The sequence below is a fragment of the Helianthus annuus genome, chromosome 14, assembly GCF_002127325.2.
Source record: "Helianthus annuus cultivar XRQ/B chromosome 14, HanXRQr2.0-SUNRISE, whole genome shotgun sequence".
In the NCBI taxonomy this organism is placed as follows: domain Eukaryota; kingdom Viridiplantae; phylum Streptophyta; class Magnoliopsida; order Asterales; family Asteraceae; genus Helianthus; species Helianthus annuus.
The window spans coordinates 111,261,264-111,278,447 of NC_035446.2; the positions used below are offsets into that span (position 1 = coordinate 111,261,264).

At 40.9% G+C, this 17,184-nt stretch overlaps 1 long non-coding RNA gene and 1 pseudogene across 1 annotated transcript; both read right to left on the bottom strand.

The window, feature by feature from the left end:
- Nucleotides 1–5,662: 5,662 nt before the first annotated feature.
- Nucleotides 5,663–6,506, bottom strand: LOC110905743. Its single transcript, XR_002573385.2, has 3 exons — nucleotides 6,467–6,506; nucleotides 6,128–6,188; nucleotides 5,663–5,790 (listed from the first exon to the last, which is right to left on the bottom strand). It is a non-coding gene; the product is annotated as an uncharacterized LOC110905743 (long non-coding RNA).
- A 563-nt stretch (nucleotides 6,507–7,069) lies between these two features.
- On the bottom strand, nucleotides 7,070–12,589 carry LOC110907145 (annotated as a pseudogene).
- Nucleotides 12,590–17,184: the final 4,595 nt, after the last annotated feature.

A 17,184-nucleotide genomic window follows, 5' to 3' on the forward strand; every position in this document is an offset into this window, starting at 1 on the left:
CATCCTGGGGTTAGAAATCTATGTGGCTCGAGCGAGAGAGATGGTGGTGCAGGCGAGTTTCGATTAGGGTTTAGATGTGATTTTGTAGCAAGTGTGCCAGTTCAAGAACAGGATATTAAGGAAGGGCAAAGAGCAGAACATAGCGGTGGAATTAGAGATTAAGGAATTTTATGGGTGATTCGTTATGGGAAGAGACTAAGACGTGGAGAAAAAATTGGAGAGAAACCTGAGAACGTGTACACTATAAATTCGGAAATTCTCGTAAATCAGGAGAGAGAGCGCTCAACCTCCAAAAAACTGCCGCTTTTTCAATTATTTTCTTAAGTTTACACGGTCAAGATTTATTCTTAAACAAATCTAAGAGTCATGATTGTCCAAAAGTTCCCAAAAGTTGGTTAAATTCTATGCAGTCAATATAATATATGATTAATACAAACCTCTCATGATAGTGGAAATAGTTATTTCTCTTATTTGAAATTTTCTCTCCTATCACAACCGCTAAAATGAGCCATGAAAAAAAATACCTAGTTCCATAATATAAGGAAGGTGGCTTATGTCTTTCATGAATGGCTCTCTATTTGATTTGACAAATTTTATATTTAGTAAGCGTTTGTATCTCTTTTAATTTTTATTTATCTTCTAAATCTTTATGAGATATATTCTTATAAGCGTTATCTTTGTTGCATATGTAACACCCCGTGTTACGAAAGTCAAAGTTAAAGTCAAGATTGAAGTTAAAGGAAGAAAAGATTGCTAATTGCGATCTGTCACTCCTTGCTCAACTACTGTTTTGACTTATTTGACTTGTAATCTATCTATTTATTTTATCTCATTAGTTGTATTATGTGGAGTACTTGTTAATAATCGAGGTTTAATCGTTATTTATCGCATGTTTTATTGCTTTATCGCTTATCGCATCGCAATCGCATTCGCAACTCGAATTATGTGTTCCGGATATTGTTTTACGTGTGTGTGCTCTTTATGTGTTACTTGTGCATGTTTATTTATGTTTATGCTGTGGTGATAAATCGAAACGCAATCGCAACTCTATCGCAATCGAATCGCAAACGCTAAACGCCAGTTAATTATGATGATTGTATGTTAGATATAATTGTTGTGTGTTTATCATTAATCTATCGCATCGCAAACTCGCTTAAACGCATCGCAAAACCCAACGCACGATGCGAAACACCAAAACTCAATCGTCGGAGCCACTCGATCGAGTGACCACTCGATCGGATGGCCAACCGATCGGATTGCCATCCGATCGGGTTGCCATCCGATCGGACTGTCATCCGATCGGTGACCCACTCGACCCTTTGCACTTTCCTTTTTGGGAAACCCTATAAATACTCTCACTTGTCACATCACTTGATGTGACAGCTCTCTACTCGACCCAGACGCACTTCAGCCTCTATTTCTCTCGATTCCTTGCGATTTTATAAGTTTTCAACCTAAATCTTGTACTTGTATGATCTACACGCACTCCTTCATCTTTTTCACCTTTGAATCTTAACTTTTAACCGTGAAATCAATGGGTTTGAGGTGTTCTAGGATGATGTCATCATGGAGTTCTTATGAACTTCAAGTATTGGCCTCATTCCATCAAGAACAACTCAGATCTGAAGGATTTCCACAAGATTAAGCAATGTTTTCGCATAGATCTACACATATTCATGGTTAAAAGGATTGAAGGATGGTTTTCTAACTTTATTTCAACTCTTTTACATTCAATGCACTCAAAACCGATAGAATCAGAGCTTGTTCTGATCTTCTACTCCTTCTTAGTGATGTGTTGGTTCAAGATCTGGTTTTTATTCAAGAGACTACCGATTTCGGGTTAAACATTAAAAACCGTCTCGAACAGTTAACTGGTCGGACTAGGGTGGTACCTGTCCGATCGGGTTGCTTGAGCCTCGACGAGGTTTCTGTTGTTTATCACGTTATCACATTGTCTCGATCAAAACCGAAAAACTTCAAAACAATCTAGTGTCCTGAACGATCAAGTCGTTGGGACGGATTTCCGTCCGATCGAATTGCCATCAGATCGGACAGCCATCCGATCGGACAGCCATGCGATCGGACATCCATCCGATCGGCTTACACTTGGTTCCACACTTAAACTTTTTATTTCAACTTTTCAAGGTGTTGAACGTCAAAGGGATTACCGTCCGATTGGATTGCCATCCCATCGAACAACCATCCGACCATGTGGCATTTGGGACTTCAACACTTAAACAATTTTCAACATGTTCAATGCATGAACAGTGACCAACGGATTGCCACCCGATCGGATTGCTATCCGATCGCGTGGCAACCCTGCTGTGAACTTGTTCTCACTAAGTGTCCTACCAATCGGACCGTTACCCGATCGAGTCGCGGTTCGATCGATCAACCTGAAGGGTAGAGATACTTCTCTGTTTTCAAAATGCTACAACGAAAACTTCAAAGCCATCATACTCAAGCACATCTTTACCAAACAAGATGTCAACCCAATCGAATGGCCATCCGATCGGATGACCATCCGAACAGATTGACATCCGATCGACTTGCCATCCGATCGGATTACCATTCGACACTTACCGCCTTTGCACCGTTTTACGTGCCGCTTATCGTTTATGCTATCGTTAACTGTTCAGGCTAATCTCTCTCACCGCTCCCTTCAATCCAAGAGAGTGTTTACTTGTTAAACACAATCTGTGAGTATACCCGATCCCTTTTTGCTTTACGCACTTTTGGGTGTTACATACGTTATCTATATTCAAATCACATCAACACACAACGCAAACACTATTTATACGCTAACCACTATTGCATGTTATGCGTGACTCGATGAATGCTTGTTTGTTATGTTTACACATTGATTGTTGTCTACTTGCCTTAGCAACGATAGTACTATAGTTTGGACTCAGCACCTGTTTACTCATGGGTTGTTAAGGATATTACTTCACGTGTTCGCAGTGGTGAACATGTGATGCGCACTCGTTACTCGCAGTCAAATCGCAGTCATTGGTATTGATAGAATCTTTATCGATAACTTACATGCTTCACATTATACGTTGTACATGCTGGTTATGCGCAATCGATTTCGAACTCTATTATTATTATCAAACTTATATGCTCACCTTTACACTATGTGTATTGACCTTTATTTTAACGTATGTGACAGGTGCTTAGGATGTTTGCTGCTTTGTGGGAATCAAGTTAGGATGGAGTCTTAGAAACAAACAATTTAATGAAATCTGAGTTGTCGGAATGGATAACTTGTCTTTGAGAACAATGTCTGTAATAACTGTTTTTATTTTATATGTTTGTGGTATGGGACATGAACCTTTAATATATTATAACTAATAGTTGGTATGGATTCTCCTGGACAATCTGTTTCGCTCAATGCCGCGCCCTGATGTTTCCACCATAGGTTGGGGTGTGACAGATTGGTATCAGAGCCATAACTATAGGGAATTAGGCAAGACTCGACCTAGTCCGTGTCGATGTCTTAGAAACGACCTAGTCTATAGTCTAAGTACTAACAGACCGACTTGTGCATGCCCCGAAAGGGTTTTGTACGAGCTTACTTGCTATATCTCGCTATTCTCGCTTACACTACACTATCACTGCACTCTAATTTTCAAAATGAACGAGTGATTAGGTCGAGATTATGTGTGAAAACCGCAAACTCTCGACTAAATCGCTTGTTCGACCCACATTTTATCTATAAACAGGAGAATTTGTGTGAATCAGGTGTGAAATCCGTACTTTAACGCAGATTTTCTTCTCTATTTCTAACAAAGTAGGAACGAAGTTGTTAAGTCAGGGGTGAAACCCGAACCTCGACGACTTGTTCCGTTCTTATTTTTGTTTTATAAAACTCTCACCAAAGTCTCGACGGACTCCAACGACTTGAAGTCACCTCGTAACTGGAAGGATGCGTGTCGTTCGCCCGAAGTCGAGGCAAGAGCACAGTCCCGAAGGCCAAAGTGTGTACCAAAAGTCCTTGTGAATAGTCAAAGTACTTTGGGTAGTCGACGCCTATCAAGCCTTAGGCAATCTATCCTCGATTTCAATCTCGCAATCGCTGATTCTATGTGTTTCGATTCAGGAGTTCGCCACCGCTAACTCTGATAATTCTTCGCTTTTTTGTGGATTTTATGTGTTTTATGTGATTTTAACTGTTTATGTGTCATGATTTTGGTGATTTATTCGCTTTTCGTTTTCGCTTTGATCGACACACACGATTCGCACTGCACATCTATCTCAAATCGCTAACAAATCATTGTTACTTGTGGATAATCGCATGCTATGATACTCGCGGTGTACTCGCTAATCACAATCGCCATTCTCGAACGCGCGAACTTTGAAGGATAGGTTTCTGTATTTTGACTGCCTCTTGTGCTTCTGTGCCTTACGTGTTTACGTGCCCCTACGTGCTTATGTGTTCTGTGATTATATGCTTATGTGATTTTGTGCTTATGTGGTTGTATAATAGACGTGTTCCTGTGCCTTATAAAGCAGACTTTGGATGAATCGCTAGTCTATACTAGGGTTAATTAAAATTGTATAGCGTTTGAATCATATAGCGATGTCTGTTGTAGACAATGTCGTTATTTGGATTCTTTCACTCTCGATAAGCTCGCCGCAACCACGATGACAAAAGCATCGCCTCTCTGGTCGCTAAGCAGATAGAGAAAGTCATCCCTCAGATCGTCAGTGAATTGAATGAAAACGCTAGCAAGTCATCTGAAGAGTCCCGAACAAATTCGCCAAAAGTTGCTTTTAGCTTCAAGCAATTCAAAGCTTGCGGTCCAAAGGAATTTACCGGCGAAGATGGTCCTACGGACATGTTTCAATGGTTTGATACGATTGAAGTCACCCTGTGTCAGAGCAACTGTCTTGACAATCTCCAAACTGTTAACGCCACCGGCGTCTTCCAGTCCCGCGCTTTAGACTGGTGGACGACCAAGAGAAACAAGAGAGGAAACGACGCAACTTATGGTTTGACGTGGGACGAGCTGAAGGACCTGATGATGAAAGAGTTCTGCCCTCCCCACGAGCTCCAAAAGTTGGAGGATGAGTTCTGGCATCTGAAGCAGAAGGATGGTGACAACGCTGCTTTGACCGCTCGCTTCAAGCAGCTAGGCATAATCCGTCCAGACCAATTAAGACGCCCGAAATCACCATCAAAAAGTATATCCGTGCTCTTCCGGATTGCGTGGCTGATTTCGTTCAAGCTGCAAAGACGACGACAATTGAGGAAACTTTTCTACTCGCCGCTGAGATCAACGACAAGCGAGTCAAAGCTGGGTACTGGGACAAAGCTTCCAAGAATCTGCATCAAGCTACCACCGCTGCAACCGCTGAAACCGCTGCCGCTCCATAGTCTTCAAAGTCCTCTCGTCGTAAGAGGAAGAACAACAACAAAAGTAGCAAAAATTGCGCTGCACTACTGCTGCCCCGCTCCAATCAGTACCTGCTCAACCGCAGCCTCAACACCGCCAAGTAGCGGCACCAGTCACCAATGCACCGCCAGCAAAGCGTGCGTACACTGGTTGTGACACCACACCCAGATAAGGATGCACCATACACAATTGATACCAACTTACCAGTAAACACTTACGTTATTGATACGAACGGTAATGTACAAAAGTTGGAAACTTAAAGGTACAAAGTTTGGTCAAACTACTATTAGCTGATCACGCAAAATTTCCACCAGATAAGAAAGTTTGAGATACTTTATTTCACTAGTCACGCCTATCCGAGATAAACAACCCGCCCAAGACTAACCATCATTTCCTGTGACACATGCTTAAAAGACGTCAGATATTACACTGGTGAGTTTATGAATATACACAATTTACAATTCACCTTATTTAATCATGACTTGTACCCGCCCATGTTATCATAACCCAACGTTACCACGTAACTTACATAACCATACAGTTAATGCCCACTACACCACAGGCACCACAGGTGTAGTACCGACAAATCCCGCCGTAGCGGCACGTATAAGGGACCACAAATATCATGTGTATGTCATGCTCAGGTTATATACATGCGTACAACAGTCATGCCATATTATTACAGTTTAGGACAAGCATGTTCACATTTGAAAAGCATTCATAAAACTCACCTCTTGCTAGTAGCTAACCGTTGATACAATTGCTAGTATGATCAGGTACTATCTCAAGGTCCTGACACAATTTACATAATCCTAAGTTAGGTAATGGTACACCTAACTAGTCATTATCATGGTTGGATGTTGGTTAACCCTACCTTGTTTAAGCATGGTTGATCAGTCCATGCCTAACTAAGGCTAGGCTACCCAATACTCGCCCCTGACAATAACCCTAGTACCTAAAAATAATACTAACACTACTACCACTAATATATTATTACTAATAATAAAACTAATATTAACTACTAAAAATAAATAATAAATAACTAAACATAAACTTAAACGAGAGTATACCTCAAGACTATCTACGGCACGTTGATGTAGAGTTTCCCTACTCCTGCTCCTACTCGTGCTCCAAAAACGACTACTAACAACACCCAACGGGGTATCGTATACGCGGGATTCTCAATACTAGAGCGTTCCCGTTAAAATTTTGGTGTATCTAAAATCCTACCATTTAACTCCTATATATATGTGAAGCAAGCAGGCACCTCAATTCCTTTCTGGGCGATGTGGGACATTGACGTGCTTGCTAGCTAGCTTGACGTGCTAGTTAGCTAGCTTAGTTATATTAATTCAGCTGCTTCACTCGTTTTTCTTGTATAACTTTTAAAATACGACGTTTTATAAAACGACGAATATGTCATTAGAACGAGCATATTTTTATCTACGTTTTAACCTAAGTTTCATTAAAAACGGAGTAAGGTAAATAAAATAATATATTTAATTATTAATATTAAACGATCTCTTATAATAGCCAGGGCTTGTACAGATGTCTCATATTTCAACTAAATATTTCAACTAACCATTTTACTCGTTACTTAGTCGTTCAACAATATATAAATTATAATTTTTAAATATAATTTTATTGGTTCACAAAACAGGATGTTACAACTCTCCCCACCTTATAGAAATTTCGTCCGCGAAATTTAAGCAAAGAGATGTGGATATTTTTGTTTCATCTCGTCTTCTTTTTCCCATGTCTCTTCAGGTCCTCTCCTTGCATCCCATTTGACTCGTACTAGAGGAAACTCCCTGTTTCTTAATTTCTTTATGCGTCGATCTATGATCTGAATGGGGCGCTCTGTGAAGTTCAACTTGTCATTGATCTGGATCTCCTGCCAGGGTATCTTAAGTGACTCGTCCGCTAGACACTTTCTTAAATTTGACACGTGAAACGTGTCATGAATTCCTTGTAATTCTGTTGGCAATTTTAACCTATATGCTACAGGACCAACTCTTTCGATTATCTCAAATGGTCCAATATAGCGCGGACTTAGTTTTCCTTTCTTCCTGAAACGAATGATACCTTTCCAAGGCGAGACCTTAAGTAATACCTTGTCGCCAACTTGAAATTCTAAGGGTCTTCTTCGTCTGTCAACATAACTTTTCTGTCTATCTCTAGCAGTCTTCATTCTTTCTCGGATTTGTATGATTTTATTGGTAGTTTCTTCAATAATTTCGGGTCCAGCTAATGTATTTCTACCAATCTCAGTCCAACAAACTGCGGTACGACACTTTCTTCCATATAGTGCTTCAAACGTAGCCGCCTTGATGCTTGCGTGATAACTGTTATTGTATGCAAACTCTATTAGAGGTAAATGCTCATCCCAGTTTCCTCCAAAGTCTATCACACATGCCCTAAGCATGTCTTCCAGTGTTTGTATGGTTCTTTCACTTTGGCCATCTGTCTGTGGGTGATAAGCCGTACTTAAATTTACTTTTGTTCCCAATTCCTTTTGGAAGCTTTGCCAAAATCTGGACGTAAAACGGCTATCTCTATCTGATATAATGGAGATAGGTACTCCATGACGGGTGACAATTTCTTTGACATAAATTCTTGCTAATTTATCCATTTTATAATCTTCTCATATTGGCAAGAAATGAGCAGACTTAGTTAAACGATCTACTATAACCCAAATAGTATTGTGACCATTCTTAGTTCGTGGAAGTTTATTAATGAAATCCATGGTTATCATCTCCCATTTCCATTTAGGGATCTCAGGTTGGATTAAACATCCTGCAGGCTTCTGATGTTCTGTTTTGACCTGTGAACACGTCATGCATTTTTCCACATATTCATTGATTGATTGCTTCATCCCTGGCCACCAATATTCATCTCGAATATTCTTGTACATCTTCGTACTGCCAGGATGCATTGTATACTTTGATCTATGTGCTTCATCCATCACCATATCGCTGAGTCCTCCCACAATAGGTATCCAAATCCTATTGTGGAGTCTTAGTATTCCATCTTCTCCTTTAACAAGTAGTTCTTGTTTTCCCACCATCCTTTCTTTGTTAATCTGCTCAACTTTCAGGGCATGTGTCTGTGCATCCTTAATTCGTTCTAGTAAACCTATTTTCACTTCAATTCTAGATGCACGTATTCTTAAAGGTTTAACTTTGTCCTTCCGACTAAGGGCATCTGCTACTACATTAGCTTTTCCTGGATGGTAACGAATTTCACAATCATAGTCATTCAACAACTCCACCCATCTCCTCTGTCTCATGTTCAACATCTTTTGCTCAAATATATACTTTAGGCTTTGGTGATCAGTGTGGATCACACACTTAGTTCCATATAAGTAATGCCTCCATATCTTGAGGGCAAATACTACTGCTCCGAGTTCTAGATCATGGGTGGTGTAATTTCTTTCATGTATCTTTAACTGTCGAGATGCATAGGCGATAACTTTGCCTCTTTGCATCAACACAGTCCATAATGAGAAGCATCACAATATACTACAAAATCTTCGGTACCCTCGGGTAATGCAAGTACTGGGGCACTGGATAACTTTGTTTTCAAAAGATTAAAAGCTTCTTCTTGTTGGTTGCCCCAGACAAATGGGGTATTTTTCTGAGTCAGTGTCGTTAGAGGCATCGCTATCTTAGAGAAATCTTGAATGAACCTTCTATAATACCCTGCTAGCCCTAGGAAACGTCGAATTTCTGTGGGATTTCTTGGTGCCTCCCAATTCTTAACTACTTCAATCTTTGTAGGGTCCACTTGTATGCCTTTTTCATTAACAACATGCCCTAAAAATTGGACTTCCCTAGTCCAGAATTCACACTTACTGAACATGGCATAAAGTTTTTCTTCTTTTAGTAACTTAAGTATGGCACGGAGATGACCCTCGTGTGTTTCTCTACTCTTAGAGTAGATTAGGATATCATCTATGAAGACGATTACAAATTGATCCAAGTATGGTTTGCAGACTTGGTTCATAAGGTCCATGAAGGTAGCTGGTGCATTAGTGAGGCCGAAAGGCATCACTAGGAACTCGTAGTGACCATACCTTGTCCTAAAGGCAGTCTTGGGTATATCTTCTTCTCTAACCTTTAATTGATGATACCCAGATCTTAGGTCTATCTTCGAGAAGTAGCTTGCGCCTTGTAATTGATCAAAAAGATCATCGATTCTTGGGAGTGGGTATCAATTCTTTATAGTGGTCTTATTCAGGTCTCTATAATCAATACACATCCTCATTGAGCCATCTTTCTTCTTGACAAAGAGAATCGACGCTCCCCATGGTGACGTGCTAGGACGTATGAATCCTTTGTCCAGTAACTCCTAGAGTTGGTTTCTCAACTCTTTCATTTCAGTCGGGGCAAGGCGGTACGGGGCTTTGACAATAGGGGTTGCTCCTGGGATCAAGTCGATTCTAAACTCAATTTGTCTGTCAGGTGGTAATCCGGGAAGATCTTCAGGGAATACTTCAGGGAATTCAGCCACTACTGCTACCTCTTCTAGTTTCTTTTCTTCCTTTGCCTCTAGTGCATATACTAGGTAAGCTAAATGACCCTTTTGAATACACTTGGATACTTTTATCATGGAAATAAAACTTATGGGTTTACTAGGTCTTTCCCCATCAATTGTTACAGTTCCCCCTTTTGGGTTCTTAATTTGAATTTGCTTCTTATCACACAATATATGAGCTTGGTGACTAGATAACCAATCCATTCCTATTACTACGTCGAACTCTCCAAGTTTTAGTGGTAGTAAGTCTATGGATATTGGGGTCTTACTAATCTGGATGGTACAATCCTTTACCACACTCACAATTTCTTCTTCCCTCCCATCTGCTAGTTCTACTATAAATGGCTTATCTAGCTTACAAGGAGTCTGATTAATCAAAACTCTAAAGTGCTCAGATATAAAACTTCTATCAGCACCAGTATCAAATAGTATTTTAGCATAAAAGTTGTTAAGGAGAAATGTACCTGTTATGACATCAGGGTTCCTACGAGCCTCTTCAGTATTCAGAACAAAAGCTCTCCCTCTTGCTTTATTAGGTTCCTCATTCCTCTTAGGACAGCTATCACTATAGTGGCCCGTCTCTCCACATTTAAAACACTTACGTGGCTCTCTACAATCACGATAGTTGTGTCCAGGTTTCTTACAGTTTCTACAGACTAACTGGTTACATGGACCGGAATGTCCTTTTCCACAAGTTGGGCACCTAGGTGGGGGTCCTCGTTGCCTCTTGAAATCTCTGTAATTGGGTTTCTTTTGTTCTTGGTAGTTTTCCCATTTGCTTTTCGGGATAGTTTCTGGGGTTTTCTTTTGTTGGATCTCAGTGGCGATAGTTGCCCCAGCCTCTACCGCATCATGATAGGTAGTTGGTTTGGTAGACTTGATAAACGTGCGATATTCTGTGGGGAGTCCCCACAGGAATCTTCGAATACGATTTTCTTCAGGGTTCACCAAGTAAGACACTATTCGAGACATTTCATTGAATTTGGTGACATATTCCCGGTATGTCTTATTCCCGAGTTCAAGATGCAAAAATTCCTTTTCTATTCTGTCAGTTTCGCTTGGTGGACAGAAGTAATTTGTAAACAGTTCTGAAAACTCCTTCCAACTCAGGCGATGTGCCAGATCATCACCTCTAGTTTGCTTTTGTATCCTCCACCAAAATAAGGCTTCGGATTTAAACAAATGAACAGCAAACCTAACTTTATTTCTTTCATGGCAATCACTGACGGCTAGAATGGTTTCTACCTCACTTAGCCATTCATGTGCCTCAATAGCACCTTTCTTCCCGTCGAATGAAGGAGGATTACATGAAATGAAAGTATTGTAATTACATTCTTTAGAGATTTCTGTTTCTATAGCTTTAGATACTTTCGTATCATCTACCTTCTTTTCCGGGCGAGGTTCTTCTCGTGGAGTTGGTGTAGGTGTAGGTGCAGTGCTTCCCTCAGATTGCCCTGATCATTCTGTATTCTGACGTTCGCGTCCCTGTGCGTTGGCAAGGATTTGCGCAACTCGGGCGACAATCCGATCGATCATGTCATCTCCTAAGTTTACAGGTTCGCTATGACGAGCAGGATTAACTGATGGGTTAGGTTGACGATTGATGTTAACCGAAGGTTCTGCCGACATTTTCTATATTTTTCATGAAAAATACTACTTCAATATTCTATTTATTAATGAGCACTTAGAATAATTAATTCACATAATACAATATTTTTCAAATGTAACATGTTGAAAATATAACTCTACTATGAACATTTTACTATAATTAAATTTATAAATTAATTAATCATAGTAAAGATTTTTAATATTGAAACTTAAAAGAATTAATGTTTAACTAAACATACTACTAACCTGCTCATGTGCTTTATGTGCGACAGAAGGTTGTGTATGATTTGTATGAAGGAGGTTGGCATCTATTTATATTAACAATGGACTACGCTATTGGCCGCCTTCATTTTTTTTTACTCTATGATACTTGATTGAGAAGAAATATTACTTACTCAAATAATACACAAGTATCATTATATATATGCACTTCATGTATACCACATATACGTATTACATTTTATCTTTTAGATTTTATTATTATTATTATTATTATTATTATTATTATTATTATTACTATTATTTTCTCCTAATGAGTAAAGAAGACAAGATTTACGAGTAATTATTGTTAAGGGCAGTGTGTACAAAGTGGTAACGAAATGAGGAATTATAGGTTGTAATTATTACTATGGGTATTTTCTAATGACTCTATATCCTTAGGTGCTGTTTGTTTTTTCCCAAAAGCTCTTCCTGGTCTCTTTTGTCTGCGCCGCGCAGACGCGCGCAGACCTTTTTGTCTTGCAGAGTGTTTGTTTTCTTGAAGTGCTTTTATAAAAAAAGGTCTTCGAGACCACTTCCTCAAGCAGATGTGGACTAGTGTCTGCAAAGGTCTTCTAACCTCTACCTTCCTCTCTGCTCTTTCAAAAGAGATGACCCTAGCATCCATTTAGCCAGACACCTCCTTCGATCTCCACCTCTATCCAGCCGACACCTCCATCGTTCTCCATCTCCACCTCCGTTGAAGCCCTCACCTCCATCGATGTCCATCTCCACCTCCGTCGAAGCCACCACACATCGATCTCCACCTCCATCCAGCCGACACCTGCCATCTTCTCCTTCTCCAGCGAACCTCCACCTTCTCCAGCCGCATCTCCACCTCCGCCGCCGCCCACGTCGAGCTCCACCTCCTCCGTCGGCCCCCACGTCGACCTCCACCTCCTCCGTACAACCGTCGAAGGCAACGTACCACCGTCGATTAGGTCTGGTCTCAGGTTTGCTCTGGTCTCAGGTTAGTGTTTTGGTGGATTTGATTGTTGAATTGTTCGATTAGTGGGGGTGGGTGGTTTAGAGAGAGAAAGTTAAAGGGTAGGTGGTGGTGGTGGTGGAAGGATGTCGGCAGTGGGGGTGGGACGGTGGTGGTGGACGGATGTCGGAAGTGGGGGTGGGACGGTGGTGGTGGACTGATTTGGGTGGGGATGAAGGCAGAGAGAAGAGAGGAGTGTACAGTGGTGGTGGACTGATTTGGGTGGGGATGAAGTGGTTTTTGTAGAATAAAAAAACAAACACTCTTCTCCTTGCAGACTGCAGACGTTTGGTCCACCTCTTCTCCTGCAGATGTCAGCAGATGTGGTCCGCAGACTGCAGACCTTTTTCTGCAGAAAAAACAAACAACACCTTAGTAAGTTCATACCCGGATTTATCTATTATTCGTATTTCAAAGTCAGCCAGAGCATCCTAAAAATTACATAAGCTTGCGTGTTCTCTTAGGTTGAATCCTAGGTATCCATACCAAATACCTAATTCGCTAAAACCTTTGGCTCTGATACCAACTGTGACACCACACCCAGATAAGGATGCACCATACATAATTGATACCAACTTACCAGTAAACACTTATGTTATTGATACGAACGGTAATGTACAAAAGTTGGAAACTTAAAGGTACAAAGTTTGGTCAAACTACTATTAGCTGATCACGCAAAATTTCCACCAGATAAGAAAGTTTGAGATACTTTATTTCACTAGTCACGCCTATCCGAGATAAACAACCCGCCCAAGACTAACCATCATTTCCTGTGACACATGCTTAAAAGACGTCAGATATTACACTGGTGAGTTTATGAATATACACAATTTACAATTCACCTTATTTAATCATGACTTGTACCCGCCCATGTTATCATAACCCAACGTTACCACGTAACTTACATAACCATACAGTTAATGCCCACTACACCACAGGTGTAGTACCGACAAGTCCTGCCGTAGCGGCACATATAAGGGACCACAAATATCATGTGTATATCATGCTCAGGTTATATACATGCGTACAACAGTCATGCCATATTATTACAGTTTAGGACAAGCATGTTCACATTTGAAAAGCATTCATAAAACTCACCTCTTGCTAGTAGCTAACCGTTGATACAATTGATAGTATGATCAGGTACTATCTCAAGGTCCTGACACAATTTACATAATCCTAAGTTAGGTAATGGTACACCTAACTAGTCATTATCATGGTTGGATGTTGGTTAACCCTACCTTGTTTAAGCATGGTTGATCAGTCCATGCCTAACTAAGGCTAGGCTACCCAATACCCGCCCCTGACAATAACCCTAGTACCTAAAAATAATACTAACACTACTACCACTAATATATTATTACTAATAATAAAACTAATATTAACTACTAAAAATAAATAATAAATAACTAAACATAAACTTAAACGAGAGTATACCTCAAGACTATCTACGACACGTTGATGTAGAGTTTCCCTACTCCTGCTCCTACTCGTGCTCCAAAAACGACTACTAACAACACCCAACGGGGTATCGTATACGCGGGATTCTCAATACTAGAGCGTTCCCGTTAAAATTTTGGTGTATCTAAAATCCTACCATTTAACTCCTATATATATGTGAAGCAAGCAGGCACCTCAATTCCTTTCTGGGCGATGTGGGACATTGACGTGCTTGCTAGCTAGCTTGACGTGCTAGCTAGCTAGCTTAGTTATATTAATTCAGCTGCTTCACTCGTTTTTCTTGTATAACTTTTAAAATATGACGTTTTATAAAACGACGAATATGTCATTAGAACGAGCATATTTTTATCTACGTTTTAACCTAAGTTTCATTAAAAACGGAGTAAGGTAAATAAAATAATATATTTAATTATTAATATTAAACGGTCTCTTATAATAGCCAGGGCTTGTACAGATGTCTCATATTTCAACTAACCATTTTACTCGTTACTTAGTCGTTTAACAATATATAAATTATAAATTTTAAATATAATTTTATTGGTTCACAAAACAGGATGTTACACTGGTCCTCACCCGACATGCCCTACTTGTACCTATCATCACCCAGTGGGAATCGCTTGCAAATAATGTGTGCACTGCAACATGTATGGCCATTTCACCGCTAACTACCGTACAGGTCCACGTCAAGCTACAACTCCAGCTCCTGCTCAACAAGCTCTACTTCCCGCTCCTCAAGGCCAACAAGCGGCTCATGCACCCGCGATCCATGCGAGAGTTTGCTTTGCGTGTGGTGATCCCAACCACTTCGTGAACATGTGCCCGAATCGAGTGGTGAAGCAACAACCACAACAACAGCAGCCCCAGCAACAGCAGCAACAACAGCAACAACAGCGAGCAGCTCGCGGACGCACTTTCAACATCAGCAGACGCCCTCAGCAGACGAAGCTATTTGCATAGCGTTCTTAATATTCAAGCCCAGCATCATCTCGAAACTCTCATCCGCGAAGCCCAACATGCATGTTTTACCGAGCGCACTTTGAAGAAGGAAGGGATTCTCAACGATGGAGCCCAGCTAGTGAATAAGCCGAATAGGATATTCCATTATCTGGACCGAATTTGGATCCCTAAGCGAACTGATTTACGGAAGATTCTGATGGACGAACCCACAAGTCTCGATATTCTATTCATCCTGGTGCCGATAAAATGTACCAGGACCTTCGCTACAAGTACTGGTGGTCGGGCATGAAGAAAGATATCGCAATCTACATTTCAAAGTGTCTGACTTGCTCGAAAGTCAAGGCCGAGCATCAAAGACCCTCTGGCTTACTCATCCAACCCGAGATCCCTATGTAGAAATGGGAGAGTATAGCTATGGACTTCATAACGAAACTTCCGCGCATGCCATCAAGTCACGACAGCATCTGGGTTGTCGTTGACTGCTTGACTAAATCTGCTCACTTTCTGCCGATACGAGAAGACTACAAGGTAGAAAAATTAGCCCGAATCTACACCAATGAGATCATTTGTCGACATGGGACGCCTCGCGACATCATCTCTGACCGCGATGGTCGGTTTACCTCGCGTCTTTGGGAAACGTTTCAATCCGCTCTCAATACTACGCTTAATCTAAGTACCGCTTTCCATCCCCAAACCGACGGTCAGACTAAAAGAACGATTCGTACCCTTGAAGACATGCTCCGTTCGTGTGTCATAGATTTCGGTGGTAATTGGGACGCATACTTACCTTCATTCGAATTCTCGTACAATAACAGTTATCATTCCAGCATTCAAATGGCACCGTTTGAGGCATTATACGGAAGAAAATGTTGATCGCCCATTGTATGGCACGAGATCGGTGATTCGCAGATAACCGGTCCTGAGCTGTTGCAAGAAACGACTGACAAAATCCTTCAGATTCGAGATAATCTGCTGAAAGCTCGGAGTCGTCAGCAAAGTTACGCCGATAGACGACGCAAGCCCCTTGAATTTGACGTTGGCGATCACGTACTCCTAAAGGTGTCACCTTGGAAGGGTGTGGTCAGATTCGACAAGAAAGGGAAGTTCGCGCCTCGATATGTTGGACCCTTTAAGATTCTAGAAAGGATCGGAAAAGTGGCCTACAGACTCGAACTACCGGAGGAACTTAGCAACGTCCACCCGACTTTCCACGTGTCGAACCTCAGAAAGTGCCTGGCTAAGCATGATTTGCACGTACCACTTGAGGATCTTCAAGTGAACGAAGCATTACACTTCGTGGAGAAGCTTGTCAAGATCATCGACCGACAAACCAAGCAGCTCAGGCGCTCACGCATTCCCATTGTGAAAGTTTGCTGGGAAGGCAAACGAGGCGTAGAGTTCACTTGGGAACTCGAAAGCGACATGAAGGCGAAGTACCCGCAGTTGTTTGTTACGGCTAAAGCCTAATTTCGGGACGAAATTCCCTTAAGAGGGGGAGGCTGTAACACCCCGTGCTACGAAAGTCAAAGTCAAAGTCAAAGTCAAGATTGAAGTCAAAGGAATAAAAGATTGCTAATTGCGATCTGTCACTCCTTGCTCAACTACTGTTTTGACTTCTTTGACTTGTAATCTATCTATTTATTTTATCGCATTAGTTGTATTATGTGGAGTACTTGTTAATAATCGAGGTTTAATCGCTATTTATCGCATGTTTTATCGCTTTATCGCTTATCGCATCGCAATCACAATCGCAACTCGAATCATGCATTCTGGATATTGTTTTACGTGTGTGTGCTCTTTATGTGTTACTTGTGCATGTTTATTTATGTTTATGTTGTGGTGATAAATCGAAAATCGCAACTCTATCGCAATCGAATCGCAAATGCTAAACGCCAGTTAATTTTGATGATTGTATGTTAGATATAGTAATTGTGTATTTATCATTAATCTATCGCATCGCAAACTCGCTTAAACGCATTGTAA